Here is a 7,859-nt window from a genome sequence, read left to right on the forward strand (position 1 = left end):
AATAATTTTTTTTTTCCTCGGGCTGTTTATTGAGAATTTCTTCATTTTGGTAATCATATGAAAATAAGGCAATTTTCTGGATGTATGTGCATACGTCTGACCATGACAGAATCAAACGGCTGGCCCAATCTCCTCCAATTTTTTTGCAAAAGTGCTCGCAGTAACCAGGATCAGGTGGTGGACACGAAACACGATCACCCCCCCCATTTTCCCCCTAGTGAGGGTGGGGAGACTATATGGTACTTGCAATTTTAGCCTGTGCAAGCGGTTTATGACACCATATTTCGCTCCCGGGGTTGGGGAATTGTGGATAATTAACCTCCGCCATCGAAGATCGGAGGTTACTGTTTTCACCCCTTTCTGTTTGTTTGTTTGTTTGTGAACAGTATTACGGAAAAACTCCGACGGATTTCGACGAAACTTGGTGGGGGGGGGAGGGGGTTAGATATGGTCCAAGGACCATGCCATTAGATTTTGGACTTCGTTCAAAATCCAATATGGCCGCTGTGGTGGCCATTTTGAAAAAATATTTGAATTTTTTTTGCATTTCTGCATGTTTTAAGTGATTTCCAACCCCCCCCCCCCGCCAAAAATAAATTGTTAGAGAAAAATAATTTTTTGCACCTTTTCCAACAAAATTTCGATTTTTTTTTTTTTATTTTTTTTTTGCATTTCTACATTTTACAAGTGATTTCCAATAAAAAACATGCCAAAAGTATAATTGCGGCTGATTTTGGAACTTCAGGTGGATATACCCACGTAAAATCAATTTCTGTCTCAAGGACTCTAGTTATGACGAATGAATTGAGTATGTAAAAGGGGAAGTTGCAAACTATAACTCTGTGAGCACTGTTGACGTCAAATTGAATGAATATGATATCAGGTTCACTTGAGTGACCTCGCAGTATTGGCAATGGAGGTTTTGCACTCTACCGAGTGCTCCCTCTCTAGTTCTATTATGAATTTGGCCGTTGGCTGAATCATGTGGTACTATTGATGCATGACCCTTGCACATTGGAACTGGAATTTGGAATTTATTCAAGGTTGGATCGCAGGATGGAGGGTGAGGGGTGTGTGCACATCGTCTCCTCATCAAAGAACCATGATCTACATTCTGTATCATCCACCGACTAACTAATATCAGAGGGGACACCCAGCTTAACGTCCATCTCGGGGTAAAAGGCGCACTATTTATTTTTATACATTGTCTCGGCTTATGGAAGAGCTCGGACACAACATGAGAGGAACTGCAGGAGAAAGGGGAATGCCAACTGCACTGCAGGAGAAGGTAGGTGGAGACAGACAAATGAGGGATGCAGGTAATGATGTGGGTTAGGGGTGGACAGGATGAATAGATCAGCAAAATTTTGGGAGGGGGTGGTGGAGGTGTAAGGGGTGTAGAAAAGATCATTACTTTGGATGGGAGATGACCTGAGATTGTGGTGAACAGCTGTCTTGAAGACCCAGAGGGAAGAATGAGATCGAGTGTGGAAGGTGGTTCCACAGGAGGAATAAATGAGTGGGAGTGAGTGAGCAGTGGTTCTGGATTTGGGTAGTTTCATTAGGAAAGGGTTGCCGGTAAGCCCCGTACATCCTGTAGATACTTGGGGGAGGACAGATGTTGTAAGACTGGAAATGAGGTGGAAGAAGACAGAGACCACCGACCTGCTGGCGAAGTGATAGGCCCATGGACTGAGCTTCATCGTGAGAGATTCCAATGATCTTGAAAGCCTTGGTTTCCACAGTGTTAGTCAACCTGAGCAAGATGTGAGGCAGGGGAGCCAGCCCAGAGGAGAGAACAGTACTCCAAGCTGTGGATGAAAGCGTTGTCGGTGGATAGGAGCTCAGGTCTGTCAAGGAAGGACTTTGCATGACACATGCCCAGTTGGCCTTTGGCCTCCAAAGCCAACTTTTGAACTGTGGCTTGCCCAAGAGATATCATGGACTCGGCACTGAGTGAGACCCAAGAGTTTGAGTGATTGAATCTCTTTGTGATTGTTGTTGAAAGTAGATGGGAGAGTTTGCGGTGTGGTCCTTTTTTTCAGCAGTTGGGTACAACTGGGAAGGGTTTTTGAAGCAAATCAAAATAAAGACCAATTACTGCACGTCATCCGAAGAAGGCACCCAGACATAATATGCAGATAAACTCAGATATATTATGTATGGGTAAGTACTTACAAAAGCTATTTCATTTTAAATTATAACCTCAACTGACATAAGCAATTTACTGATTTCCAAACTGCCCAGAACATAGAATTGAGGCGTTCAGCTGTGGTGCCATTTGAAGAGGTGGAGGTGGAGAAGCATCATTGATGCACCATTCTGACAGCTTCTGGTTGGGAATTGTACCTAAACAAGATAGTGCTAGCAGGAAAAGCACTTTGCAACCTTGTGGGAAGAGTTAGGAAGTTGAAGTCGGTGTGACATGGACAGAGCATTTTAGTTAGGAATTCTTGCAATCAAAAGAAAATTGATACTCTAAAGTCATTTCCACATTTTATAAACATAGTTTTCTTTCTGCTTTTTCCCATAAAGCAGTGAAGATTTGAATCTCTGCCACATTACCCTTTCAACCTTCCTCTCACAATGTGTAGACACGAGATGACTCGAGGATTCCAATGAGAAAGCATTTGCAGCAAGTGATATTCCAAATGGAAGCTGATTCTTTGTCCCATTGCACGATCATCGGATCAGGATCATGTCTTTCACCTTCTACCCAGTGGGAAAGCGATGGGTGGTTGCACAAGACCACACAAAGCAGAGATCGATTATCTGGTGAAAGATCTGCACCATATTACGTAATGAGTAGCATTAGAACAAACAGTACTTCTTTGGGCACTGACAGGTAATGACGTCATTGGTACCAACATTATCAAACATTTGCTGCGGAACAACCTCGTGAGTGCTGCGGTGTGTTGCGCTGACCTTCGACTCGGAGTTTGATTCCTGACAGGTATAGAGGGGGAAAAAAACCTTCCTTTATGGGTTTAGTGCCAACAAAGGGCATAGCAATCTTTTCAATAGAAATTAAAGAAAATAAGCCAATGTGTGTGTTGGAGCCCTTGTACACAGTATATCACTTACTGTGCTATTATCTGTACAGTTTGTACATACGCCTATAGTTCCTGCTGTAGAGGTTACGCTACTTCCTTCTAATGAGAGTTTTATGCATTCTTGCTTTGCCATATACAACATGCGTACATTCAGCAAGAATTATTGTGTTGTCCACCGTCCCTCAACTTCTGATTGCGAGCTTGCGTGAGGCTGCTGATTGGTCAATGCGTTATAGCAATAAGGCCTCTGATTGGCCAGTTAAATGCTCGTTCCACACAACTGAAAAGAAACCAGTAAAGAAGGTACATTCAAAGTACACCACCACAATAAGAAATCCTCCAGCGCATGACATGGCCCGGACAGAATTGGGAGGAATGTACAATAATTGAATTGATTAATTGCAGCATATTTAAAATAATTTCTTAATTGGCTAATAGCATTCCTAAACCAGCACTGTTTCATCTGAATCTGTAACTTTTTGAAAATTAAGTAATTAATTGATTGCTCTTTTTCTTGCAATCAGAAATGGCAGACCCTTGCCAGGACTTCTTACGTGTGTTGTTTGTGTACTGGTGTGTTACGTAATTAATGAGACATAATTATAACTGCTTGCAGTGATGACTGGGTACCAAGACATCTCACTTTCATCAGATGCCTGACAATGATCCATGATGTTTTTAAAAAAAATCTTATTATTATTCAAATCAAATGGAAGACCAAAAAATAGGTACAGTCCTGCAATGGAGTCATCAGAAGGAACCCAAACAAGCAAAAAAAAAAGATTAAGTCATCAGGACGATCCTGGATAGGATTCACATTTCAGCTGCTGCTCCTCTACCCTCAAACCAATCCAGGTGCAGCCAAGTGAGCCTTGTTCAAAAACAAACAAACAAAGAGAACCCATATAAAAAAATAAATAATTCTGGCTGCCAGACCATGTGTCTGATCAAGTGGAAATTTAAAACATGTATTCCCCATCACTACTGGATGACAAATGTGAGATTTCATGTCGATTAATTAAGCGGTTCCAGAGAAAACATTATTTAATATTTTTTGTCAATCCAATATGGCTGCCAAACCATGTGGCCTATCAATTGTTCCTTAAACTTGTACAAAATGTACACCCATGGTTTGGGGAACATTTGTGTGAAGTTTCCCCTCGATTTGTCCAGCCGTTCTGGAGAAGATTTTTCTGGGTTTTAGGGTAAATCCCATATGGCTGCCAAACCATGTGACCTATAATGTCATATGTGTGAACCTTTTGTTTATTCTGGATGAGCTAATGAACTAATCCACTGTGAAGTTTTTTTTTTTTTTTAGTTTTGTCTTGATCTGTTCAGCCACTTCAGAGAAGATTTTTGAAGGTTAAAAAAAACAAGTTAGAAAAAACAAGTATAACGAGAGGGGGAGCACTCGGGAGAGCGCATACCTCTGCCACATCATGCCTAATCTATGAGAACATATCAGGCCCAAATTACATTTTTGAAATATCTTGCTATTTGTGGTTTTTGGCCCGATCTCTCAATGGTGAAGAATCCACTATAAAAAATTATATAGTTCTCGTTTCCGGATCCGGAATCAGCTCTTCACCAAAATCGAGTCAATTCGTCCTGTCCAACAAGTTTTTGAGACATCCTGCACACAGACAGACAGACACAAAGGGATGAAAACATAACCTTCTTCACCGACAGTGGCAGAGGTGAAAACACGAATGGTTTCGTAAATAAGGCTATTTGTTTCGGTTTTGCAATTATTAGTCTGGGTGTCTTTGACCACAGTTTCATTCACATTGATTCAGCAATCGAGAGAAATTAACTGTAATACTGCTTTCGTTGCTTTCACGTACCTCGTTAAAATTCCGCACCATTCTCCGAACATTTTTCACATTCATGGTCGGCTTCACGTACCACCCACCACCAGCTGGCAGCGATTGTCCACCAGGTTTTGCTCACTCAGATGCAAAGATTTGATGATAACGCATTACTCATCATAAAAACAAGAATCGCTGTAAAAATGATATAGTTCTCGTATCCGGATCCGGAATCAACTCTTCAACAAAACTGTTCAACTGAAAGCGACCAAACTTCGAATGTACAAGTGTGTGTTTGTGTACACTTATGTTATTTCAGACACGTGTGTGTGTGTGTACACATGTTATTTCAGACACCTCTGTGTGTGTACACTTGTGTTATTTCAGACACCTGCATGAGTGTGTGTGTGTGTGTACACTTGTGTTATTTCAGACACCTGCATGAATGAATGTGTGTGTGTGTGTGTGTGTGTGTGTGTGTGCACTTATGTTATTTCAGACACCTGCATGAGTGTGTGTGTGTGTGTGTGTACACTTGTTATTTCAGATACCTGCATGAATGTGGGTGTACACGTTATTTCAGACACGTGTGTGTGTGTGTGTGTGTGTGTGTGTGTGTGTGTGTGTGTGTACACTTATGTTATTTCAGACACCTGCATGAATGTGTGTGTGTGTGTGTGTGTGTACACTTGTTATTTCAGACACCTGCATGAGTGAGTGTGTGTGTGTGTGTGTGTGTGTGTGTACACTTGTTATTTCAGACACCTGCATGAGTGTGTGTGTGTGTGTGTGTGTGTGTGTGTGTGTGTGTGTGTGTGTGTACACTTGTTATTTCAGACACCTGCATGAGTGTGTGTGTGTGTGTGTGTGTGTGTACATTTGTGTTATTTCAGATACCTGCATGAGTGTGTGTGTGTGTGTGTACACTTGTGTTATTTCAGATACCTGCATGAATGTGGGTGTACACGTTATTTCAGACACCTGTGTGTGTGTGTGTGTGTGTGTGTGTACACTTATGTTATTTCAGACACCTGCATGAATGTGTGTGTGTGTGTGTACACTTATGTTATTTCAGACACCTGTGTGTGTGTGTGTGTGTGTGTGTGTACACTTATGTTATTTCAGGCGTGTGTGTGTGTGTGTGTGTGTGTGTGTGTGTGTGTGTGTGTGTGTGTGTGTGTGTGTGTGTGTGTGTGTGTGTGTGTTATTAAGGCGTGCTCCGGTGATTTGGATCGAAAGCGCTTGGAGGAGAAAGTCATCTTTCAGCTTGGTACAATACACCCTCAAGGAATTAATGTTACATTCCGGATTTTGCCGCTTTTCAACAATTATTTAATTATTCACACACCTGTTCATAATTACTTCATCATATATTGCAGCAGAAATTTTGGTTCCTCAGCTTTTTGACAAAGGGCCAAATCTGAAACGTCAACTGTGGTTCTTTTAAAACGGTGTATTTTTCACCCTTTTCTTCTTTTATGATATTTCACCGACGCACATTATTTATATATATATATATATATATATATATATATATATATATATATATATATATATTTACATACAAACAAATATATATTGTTATGGCCCCGGGTACAGAGACACCAGTTTCTTACTCAGGGGGGATTAATCCACAGTTGTCCTCGGAAGAGCCGTACTTGGGGCCACTGCTCACAATTAACGTTGTGGTATGGTGGGTTGTTTTAGAACCATGAACACCACCCAGTCAACCACGAGTTTCAGTGTCCACCGTCGAATTATTCCGTTTAACTGGAGGTCACGTGGTTACCTGAACGGGGAGCGTGCCCTCGGCAAAGCACCAATGTTATCTTGATTAGATCTTAATTGGGGCGGCTGAGCGTTTTAACTGCTGGAGCGTGCCGACTATTTTTGGTCAAATCTGTGGTAATTACCTCCCAGTCTATCTCGCTTCGGACAATGATAGACCAATGGAAGGAAAGGACAAACACGGACATTAGGATCGCCTACATACGTGCACCAAACCACGCCTCCCTAGCTTCATTTGTTTACACATGAAAAATTAAGGTTGGATACTTTTTGAACACACCTCGTGTATGTATGTATATATATATATATATATATATATATATATATGTATATGTATATATATATGTATATATATATATATATATATATATATATATATATGTATATATATATTGTTGCGGATTCGCGCCCGCCGGCGTGCGAACGGCCACGTAACTCGAATCGCGGCACGTCGCCCACCGGACGGACAATCCAGTCGTGACCCTCTCGGACTAACGCCGGGAACCAGTCACGGGTGGACCTTTCGGTCTCACCGCGATCGAGCCAATCGGCCCCCGCGTGGGATAGGGTTGCTCGCCAAATTCGACCTACCTAAGTACCCACACGGAGGGTAGACCGGGCGATCGCACCTCGCCGCAGGTCGACTTCGGACACGGGCCACTTAAGCGACCCGTTCCGTACTATCGGGATAACCGAGCGGTGTTATTCGTCGACCTCGACGGTTCGATTAATTATCGGGCATCTTAACCCACGACCAACCCTTTACGTGAAGCAAGATGAGGATTCAATGAAAGAAATGACGAAGCGAAGCGGGAAAACAGTTCAATAATAAGCACATTTATTTCGCGGCACACGGGAAGCACACATATACAATTCCACCAAAAGCACATAGAAAAGAAGAAGACAAAAAGCAAATGCAACAATGCAGATCTAATACCGACTACGCGAGCACACGTCAACACTTATACAATTTTACTTCACAGACGGCGCCGACAACACATATTCCCAAAGCAAAAGAAAAGAGAACCACCCTCCAGGATGAGGGGGTAGGCGGGCCTGGGGCCGAGACCGTGTCGGGCCTACCCGTCTGATGATGAGACGCGGAGCGGCGGTGGTGCCTCAACTCCGCGGGCCTCGCGGACAGTGTCTGGTAGGGGGTGGGAAGGGGGCCCCCTTTTGTCGCACTATCTCAGCGCGGGGGGAAACA

General features: G+C 42.6%; 1 protein-coding gene across 1 annotated transcript in view; it reads left to right on the forward strand.

The window, feature by feature from the left end:
* The first annotated feature begins 2,894 nt into the window (after window positions 1–2,894).
* LOC147012776 (uncharacterized) overlaps window positions 2,895–7,859 on the forward strand; it is a 93,486-nt gene continuing 88,521 nt past the window's right edge. The window contains exon 1 of the mRNA XM_085853952.1: window positions 2,895–2,953. The gene's annotated coding sequence lies outside the window, so the exon portion shown is untranslated. The remainder of the gene's footprint in view (window positions 2,954–7,859) is intronic.

This window comes from Eptatretus burgeri, chromosome 14 (genome assembly GCF_056783735.1).
Source record: "Eptatretus burgeri isolate ZD-2024b chromosome 14, Ebu_testis_v1, whole genome shotgun sequence".
In the NCBI taxonomy this organism is placed as follows: Eukaryota; Metazoa; Chordata; class Myxini; order Myxiniformes; family Myxinidae; genus Eptatretus; species Eptatretus burgeri.